At 35.9% G+C, this 9,464-nt stretch overlaps 1 pseudogene; it reads right to left on the bottom strand.

Annotated features, from left to right (window-relative positions):
* Window positions 1–5,203: 5,203 nt before the first annotated feature.
* LOC103732409 lies at window positions 5,204–6,084 on the bottom strand (annotated as a pseudogene).
* Window positions 6,085–9,464: the final 3,380 nt, after the last annotated feature.

Here is a 9,464-nt window from a genome sequence, read left to right on the forward strand (position 1 = left end):
ATTTTTAAAAAGGAAATAATTTTCTTGTTAGAAATTGGAAGAATAAAAATAATAAAAATAGCATTATAAGCAGAAATACTATAAATACCTATTATAAATTACATATTTAAGACTTCTAATTAATTCATTGATCATTTAAATATCAATATAATTATCATGTGGATATGTGAATATTTATGACAGTGTTTTAGAGTTCATTTATTTAGACATACCAAATCCTTTCCTCACTTAAATGTGTTTCTAATTGAAGCATGTTAAAATGAAATAGTCTGATTTTAAACAGAGTACACGGTGAATTAATATTCATCTAAAAAGTTCAGAAGTTTGGAGAACCTTTGTTCACCTACTAGATGAAGGCTGACTCTCATCTCCTGAAATATTTGCCTTTATAACTTCATGTTGTCCACAGAGTCTTGAGCCTGTGATGCTTGAACACTCAGTCAGTGCACAAAGCAGGTCTTTCCACAAGATGTTCAGTGACAGTAAGCGGTCGATGAACTTCAAGCTGATTTATTTATTAGCATTTTGGCTGAGTGCTAAATTTATACGTTTTAAAACCATATTGAGTTTTTTTTGTCAGTGGACTAATGAATAAGGAACATTTGAAAACTTACTTTTACTCCCAAATTTTCAGAAGATTTTTAACTATAGAAATATAATTTATTTCTATAAGAGTTCTTTTTAAAATCTTTTTCTGGATGATGGCATGTTTCCTACTAACTTATTTCTCAACTGTGGTTTATAAACAGTAATAAAATAAAAAAACAGGTATATGTTTAATGAGTAAAATATTCTCCATTTAACCACAAACCCAAAATCATACCTCTTAAATGGGAATTCTTGGCAGAGCAGGAAAGTCAAGGTTGTTATGATTTTATAGCTGCTAAGTTGTCTTCTACTATCAGTCTCTGAAGAGGCTCTGGATTCAAGTGTGAATTCAAATCACAAGGGATCATTACCTCATTCCCAGGTGGGCACTGAGGCTCATTTCACACTAACAGGAGTAATTTACCAGAACTATCAATCTAAGTGATCTCTCATTTTTCACTTTATGTAAGTAGTGGTGCATGTTCACTTGATAATCATGCAGAGTAGTTGATAACATGTTATCTCAGATAAATATCAGTTCTAAGTTTATCTGTTGTTTGAGGTTAGAACGAAATACCCAAAGAAGAATGTAAAGTGGACTTTTTTTTTATTCTTTTACTCAATAGTCATTTATTTTATCAGTATTTTGCAGTCATTGATTTAAGATACCCTAAGTACTTTGAGGACTGTGGGGAAGGATGAGATATAAAGTTATTTTATATAATAATTAAGCTATATATTTTATAGCCAATGATATAAAAATTATTGTTACATAGAAAACTGTGAGTGGAGAGAGGATTGATTGAATTCTGAGTAAGAATTATCCCATACCTCCTACCTCAGAAAGCCCGTTCCAGAATGAGTGATGACTCACACAACTGCATCCCTGGTGTTCTCTGAACAGCTTGAAAGTTTGGTTTCAGCCAGCTTCCTCCAGACAGCACCTGTCACTGTTTATGTTACCTTTTGAGATGCCTGTGAGTTTCATTTCAGGACCTTCCTGACAGTTGTCACTTTTCTCTACATCCCAAGCTTTGTAACATTCTTTCCTGAGCATTATGATCTTCCCTCCATCCTGAAAGAATGAAAGCTTCAATATGGAGAAAAAAACTATACATCACTCCATACCTTCTTTTAGGTTTCCATTTACCCTTCCTGTTCTGCAGGTTCTGTGAGGCTTGGGAAGAGTGATATTTATGGCTGATTATTTTCCTTCATCTGTGGTTGAGGATTGTGTCTCTGTGACACAGTTATGGTCACTTGTCCTCAACAATTTAGTAGGTTCCAAATCCCTAAAACTTAGCATTCGGTGTCAACCACCATGACCATTGTCAGCAATTTCTAGCCATGTAGATTTTTCAAAGCTTTGAAAAAAAATTATTTAAGATTTATGTCCATGGATGATGCATGGGGAGGAAAGTGTAAGAGGGTTAGTGATAGAAGAGGAAAATGATTTTAGGGCTTGTAATCAAGTTGTCCACAGAAGTGAGGAAATGCATGTATAATATAAATATATATATATATATATACATGTATATATATATTTTTTAAATAATATTCTTGGGAAGAAGTTTGAATGCTGAAAAGGGTAAGGTAGAACCATATGTATATGAGAGAGAGACAGAGAGACAGAGAGATGAGAGAGACAGAGAGATGACAGAGAAAGAGAGAGAGCTTGATTCAAGGCTAATGCTAGGTTAGTAATTAGAACACCTTCCTCTTCAGTAGATCTCAACCTTTCATAACTTTAGTGTATTGGACAAAGAACCCACATGTCATGGGGATAATCTGCTTGATTCAATTTGTATTAAGTTATAATCACATGTAAAATTACCATTGGTGTGGTATGGGACTAAACACCTGGACACCACATCTTATTCATGGGAATCTGTGGCTTTGGCTTAATGGTAGAGCACTCAGATCCAGTAGCCTTGGGTTCAATCCCTGCCATAAAAGCTGTTTCTCTCAGGTCTGAATTTTAAATTATGTTTTTCATTGCTAGAATACTGCTACAGGCTGTAGTTACTTGCAAGTATTACTAAACAGTGCATTTTCTTCCTTAAATGGGAATTTTAACTATTTTCATAATAGAATGTGAAGATTGTTAGAATATGTTTAAAAGATACATAATTTTGAAATTTCAGGGAATTCCTCTGAATACTGATTTATTGTCACTGAATCTCAAAGAGTAACATGTCAGAAATTTGAAAACATTGAGAAATTTGCTAATATTTCATTGTGTGTTAGAATCCTAAGATTTATCATTGTTGCTCAACAAACATACTCTGTTTAAATATAAATAAATTAGGAAACGATGTTTCTCAGGGAAGCATATTAACCAGAGGCTTCTCATCTTATTGTTTCATTGAACTCTGCTGCAAACCACCAATGTTGGAGTCAGAGGACAAGAATACAGATCTAACTCCTATGGGTGTACAAATCCCATCCCAATAATGATCTTCCTCTAATCAAAACATTATATGTTATTTTATTGTCTGTTCCACTTTGTATTTTCTATCAGATTACACTTGATCGTAATAATAGTCATTATTTAAACACTAGTGTGAGCTGTTATTGAAGATGGATATGAAATTGAACAGTTATATACTTCATTAGACCTGATTTATTCTAGACAGCTACATTTAAACATCTAAATACAATTAAAAAGACATTTTAGGTGTGATATTTATGGGGAAAAAGTTGCTATTCTTTTTTACAGAATTTTTGTTAGTTTCATACAATATGTTTTGATCATATTTAGAGCTCTTCCCTTATGTCCCTTACCAACCCCTGGGGAGTATCATGCACTCAACATGATATTCCCATTGCCTCAAACATGTTCACAAGTGTCTTCCAATATGGTTCATCCTCTGGAGCCTGTCTAACCTACCCAGAATCACAACTTTAAAGAATAAGGACTCTCCCCTTTTAGCACCTACCAGTTGCCAATATTTTCTCAGCTAGGATTGAGGTTTTTTTATTCATTTCCACACTTCTATGTTGATGTTTTATCTGACTTGAGCTTATGTGCGTTGCTGTCACTACTACTGTGAGTTCATATGAGTAATTCCTCAGCTGTTTCATTTTGGTGACTGAACCTCTGGCTTTTAGAATCATTCTAAAATGATCCCTGAGGCTTGGGAGGCAGAAGTATGATATTGATGTCTATTAGGGATAAGCACTATACAGGTTCTTACTCTGTACACACTGGACAGTTATGTGTCTTGTGTTAATAATCATCTGCTGTAAGAAGAAGCTTCTCTGGTAAGAGTGGAAAGATGCATTCATCTATGGGCATAGCAATAAGTTGTTAGGAGTTTGTTTAATACTATGTCTATTTAGCAAAGTACTATTAGTTGGCTCTTTCCTGTGACCTGTGGCCTGTCTAGACACAAGTTCATAGTCCTGATCTCAGTGTCAGGTATGGACAACATCTTGTGAAGTGGACCTCAAATCCAACCAGAAATTTTTTTCTCTCATAGCATTTAGGCCATCACTGTACTAGGACAGTTGAAATTGTAGCTCACAGGATTCTTACATGGGCAAGGACAATGATCACCCCTTTCTTCCTGTAGCTTGCCTAGCACTTTCCAGCACTATGAAAACTAGTCAGTAGAGATGAAGATTTGAAGTCAGTACTAGCTTTATTTCTCTTTGTTGATCTGTAATTCATATGTGTAGTTTCTTCAGCAGTAAGTTTTACAATGAAATTCTGGTGGAAAACTAATAATAGTGGCAATGGGCAGCACAGTTTGAGTGTGCGTACTACCCCTGGCCAACAATTTCAAAAGAAGTTGTCCATTCTTGGCTCTGGGCTTTTCTTTACATGCATATGGTGTTTAGTAGGGGCATGTACCCTGTTATAGGGTAATTCCATTTAATCTCTTTTTATAATGTATATGTTTATATTTAAGAAATTCAATAGTGGCAGATTTCCATATGACTTTTTCTGAAGGCTTATTAGTAGTTATTTCTCCCATACACCCTCCTTTGCCCTGCCTCTCATTCCCCACAATATTTTACCTTCATACACCATAATTTCCTTTCCCCCTTTATATCTCTGTATATGATCTCCTTTCCCATGAAGCATCCTCCCACCATGGCTATTTACTATTTTCCATACTTCTATGAATTTTCCAATTGAAACACACATCTATTCTCAATTACAAAAGAAATGTGTTAAATGTAACTCACTATGAACTTATAATATGCTAATAGATGTCAGGAATATCTATCATTAAAATTATTAAAAATCTCCATGCTTGGCTAAATATATATCAGAACATATTTTTCAACAACAGATAATGTTTATAAAAATATTTTATTTATTATTTTATTTTATGTGTATGTGTGTATTGCCTGCGCGTAGATAAGTGCGTTTGTGTTGTGCAATGCATGTGGAGGACAGAGGAGGCTGTCAGATCCCCTGGAACTGGAGTTAGGACAGTTGTTAGCTGCCATGTGGGTGCTGGGATCCGAACCCGGCTTTTCTGCAAGAACAATCAGTATTCTTGACCAATGAGCCATCTCTCCAGCCCCAGATAATGAGTTTTTAAATTAAGATTTTCTAATGAGTATCATTGCTTTATCAATCTATCCAAAAGAACAGACATCTCTATGTAAATAATTTCCTAGCAAGTTGTCTCTTCAGAGTTGCCTTAATCTCATTATTCCTCAGACTGTAGATGAGGCGACTGAACATGGTGATCACCACAGTGTAGAACACAGACATCACCTTGTTCTGATCAGTGGAGTAGCTGGACTTGAGCATCATGCAAATGAATCTGATGGTCAATAGAACAGAGTGACTACAGTGAGGTGGGCGGTGCAGGTGGAGAAGGCCTTCTGGTGGCCCTCAGTGGAGTGCATCTTCAAGATGGTGATGAAGATGTATGTGTAGGAGACAGCTATGACTAACACTGTGATCAGAAGAGCAGTTTCAGCAGAAAATGAGGTAACAGCTGCGGGGACCCTGACATCTAACAGGAGAGTTCAACTAAAAGAGTAAAGTCACAGAAAAAGTGATTGACTCTGTTTGGTCCACAGAAAAGAAAAGAAAAGAAGGAAAAGGTACAGGAGTAAGCTGTAAGAAAACCACCTGTGTAAGCTCCGATAAGCAACTGAACACAGACATGAGTGGACATTTTGGTTGAATAAGCCATAACAGCCAGAAGGTAGGACTTAAGTGTCCCAAAGAAAGCAGCTGAGTCAAGCTGGATGAAACACCCAAGGTAGGAAATGGTATTCCTCTCCACCAGGAAGCTGACAAGCATATTGGGTGTGACAGAAGATGAGTAGCCAATGTCAGTAGAAGCCAAGTGGCTCGGAAAAATGTACATGGGGTGATGGAGCTGAGGAGAGACTCTGATTAGAAGGATTGTGCTGAGGTTTCCAGACAGGGTCACCAGGTAGATGCCCAAGAACTGGGTCATCTGTTAAGCCAAGTAAAATGAACTCTTTCACTGCAGTGTGGGTCCCATCCCACAGGAAATCCATGGGACAATATAGTCATTTCCCCCAAAATGCTGTGAAGACGATATGAAAGAATTTATAAATATGTGGTTTCATTGTCATTAAAATATACATTAACAAAACCATTAAAGAAACATTTGGAGTAATAATTAAGATTTTTCTCTGAACACTCAAAGTTTCTATGTTGGTGCACAATGAGTATGCCTTAAAATTTTAAAAAGCAGGAATGCTAGAAATTCACTTCAGATAATATATGTCTTTTCTTTACATTTATATTTAGTAAACTATACCTTTGTGTATTTAAAGTTAAGGGTTTTAAAATGTGAAACTCATGAAACTAGCAAAGTAATTAAAATGCAAAAAAGTCTCAAAATATAAAGAATAGGATTATGTAATGAAAATATAAACATTTGATAATGTTCAGTGAATGCTTACTAAATCACTAGCTGGTAATTTAAAATTTATATGTAGTGTTATTTTCCCTCCCTTGAAATGCATTTATTAGTTCCAATTTATAGGTGAAAAAATTAGCCGGGCGTGGTGACACATGCCTTTAATCCCAGCACTCTGGAGGCAGAGGCAGGCGGATCTCTGTGAGTTCAAGGCCAGCCTGGTCTACATAGTGAATTCCAGGACAGCTGGGGCTATAGGGAGACCCTGTCTCAAAAAGATCCCCCCCCCAAATTTTAAGTTGAACATAGTAATTCTTTATGTTTACATAAATGTGGTAGAATTTGACATGTACACAGGCACTTTGACCTCAGCCAATTCCTCCTAGTAACTATACCATATGTGAAGTGTTAGAATGAAATGGAGAACACATACAAATTGGGACAGACGGCGGGGCAGCTTTTCAGGTTTTTGATTGCTAATACATAAAAGAAGTTCTTGAGTAGTGACACTGATTATGCAGTTTATCAGTTAGGCAAGGTCAAACAAAAATAGCATTAGAAGCAGAAGTATCTACTATAACTTATTAAATATTCATACTTCTAATTAAGTCATTGCTCATTTGAATTATCAATATAATTATTATGTAGACATGTGGAAAATATTTAGAAAATTATTTTAGTGTTTATTTATTTAGACACACCAAATCCTTTCCTAACTTACACCTTATTACTAACTGAAGCATGTTGAAATGAAATAATCTGAATTTCAATACAGTCCACCAGTGTCTGGACCTGGTGATGTTTGAAAATTCAGTCAAAGAAGAAAGCAGAATTTTCCATAAGATATTCACTGATCATTAGCCATCAATGCACTTCAAGATGGTGAATTTATTAGTATTTTGGCTGTGTGATAAATTTACACACTTTAAAACCATATTGAGTTTTTTTGTCAGTGGATTAATGAATAAGGAATATTTGAAAATTAGTTTTTAAAAAACATTTTATTTATTATTTTTATTTTATGTGTATGTGTATATGGCCTGTGTGTAGGTGTGTAAGTGCACCTGTGTCATGCAATGCTCGCAGAAGACAGAAGAGGCTGTTGGATACCCTGGAACTGGAGTTACAGACAGTTGGTAGCTGCCATGTGGGTGCGGGGATTTGAACCAGAGTCTTTCGTAAGAACAAGCAAAGTTCTTAACCAGTGAGCCATCTTTCCAGGCCCCTGAATATTTAGTTTTATTCCTAATTATTCAGAAGAATTTAACTATAGAAATAGTTTTGCTGGATAATGATATGTTTCCTACTGACTTATGTCTCAATTATGGTTTATGAATCCAGATAAGCTCTTATTAAAAAAAAAACAGATACACATTTAATGAGTGTTTTTTTAAACGCAAACCTTTTGAAATGAGAATTCATTGCAAAACCAGAAAGTGAAGGTTTTTATGATGTTATAGCTGCTAAGCTGTCCCTTACTATCGCTGTTTCTCATTGTGGCTCAGTCTCTGAAGAGGTTGTGGATTAAAGTGTGAATTCAAATCACCAGGGATCATTAGCTCAACCTCAGGTGACCACTGAGCAGTTCATTCCACACTAACATAGTGATTTCTCATTTTTTCATTTAATGTAAGTAGTGGTACATGTTCACTTGATAATCATGCAAAGTATTTGATAACAAGTTATCTCGGATAAATATTGGTTCTAAGTTATCTGATATTTGAGGTTAGAAGATACTAAACCAAGAAGGTGAAATGGACTGTTTTGGATTCTTTACTCAATGGTCACTTTATTAGTTTTTTTTGTAGTCATTGATGCAGGATACCCTATTATGTACTTTAAGGAATGTGGGGAAGGATGAGATGTAAAGTTATTTATTCATTTATTTTTGGTCTTTTTGAGACAGGGTCTCCCTGTAGCCCCAGCTGGCCTAGAACTCACTATGTAGACCAGGCTGGCCTTGAACTCACAGGGATTCTCCTGCCTCTGCCTCTGGAGTGCTGGGATAAAAGGAGTGTGTCACCATGCCCAGTGAGATGTAAAGTTATTTTAAATAACAATTATTTAAGCTACATATTTTATAGCAAAATATAGAGAATTATTGTTACATAGAAAACTGTGAGTGGAAAGAGGATTGATAGAATTCTGGGTAAGAATTATGCAATACCAACTACTTCAGAAAGCCCACCCCAGAAAGAGTGATGACTCACAAAAGCTGCATCCCTGGTGTTCTCTGAACAGATGGCAAGTTTGCTGTCAGGTAGTTTCCTCCAGACAGCACTTGTTAGTGTTTATGTTAATTTTGAGAGGCCTGTGTGCTTTTTTTCAGGAACTTCCTGAACATTGTGACTTTTCTGTACATCCCAAGCTTTGTGTCCTTACTTATTTCCTGAGTCTTATGAGCATCCCTCCATCATGCAAGAATGAAAGCTTCAACTTGGAGGAAGAAACAACATCCCCTCTCCAAAAAAAAAAAAAAACCAAAAAATCTTTACAGCACTCCATACCATTCTTTCAGCTTTCCATTTTCCCTGCCTGTTCTGAGAGGCCTGGAAGGAGTGATATTGATGGCTGATTATTTTCCTCCATCTGCTGCTGCGCATTGGGTCGCTATGACCCAGTTACAGTCATTTGTTCTCAAGTATTTGGCAGGTTATGAATCCATAAAATACACTGTCAATGGCAAAAGAAGATTACATTCTATGAAAGTAAAGAAAAATATGTAGAATACAACTTGACAAGTATGTCACATCAATTTAACAAAACAACAGCAATTTCTTTCCCTTTAGGGATTATGAGTCACTGGACTGCTCTCAACAACTTACCAGGAGCTATACTAACAAGGTGAACCCTCTCCTCAGAGATTGCTTACTGTTTACAAAACCTCAAGGCTGGGCATCCTGAGTTTTTCCTTGTCAGTCTCCTGAACCTTCTCAGGCCTTCTCCACCCATCAAGAAGGAATATTTCTATCTGGAGGAAACAGATATAGAACAAACACATTTTGATGTCAT

This window comes from Nannospalax galili, unplaced genomic scaffold (assembly GCF_000622305.1).
Source record: "Nannospalax galili isolate Female #2095 unplaced genomic scaffold, S.galili_v1.0 scaffold2155, whole genome shotgun sequence".
Classification (NCBI taxonomy): domain Eukaryota; kingdom Metazoa; phylum Chordata; class Mammalia; order Rodentia; family Spalacidae; genus Nannospalax; species Nannospalax galili.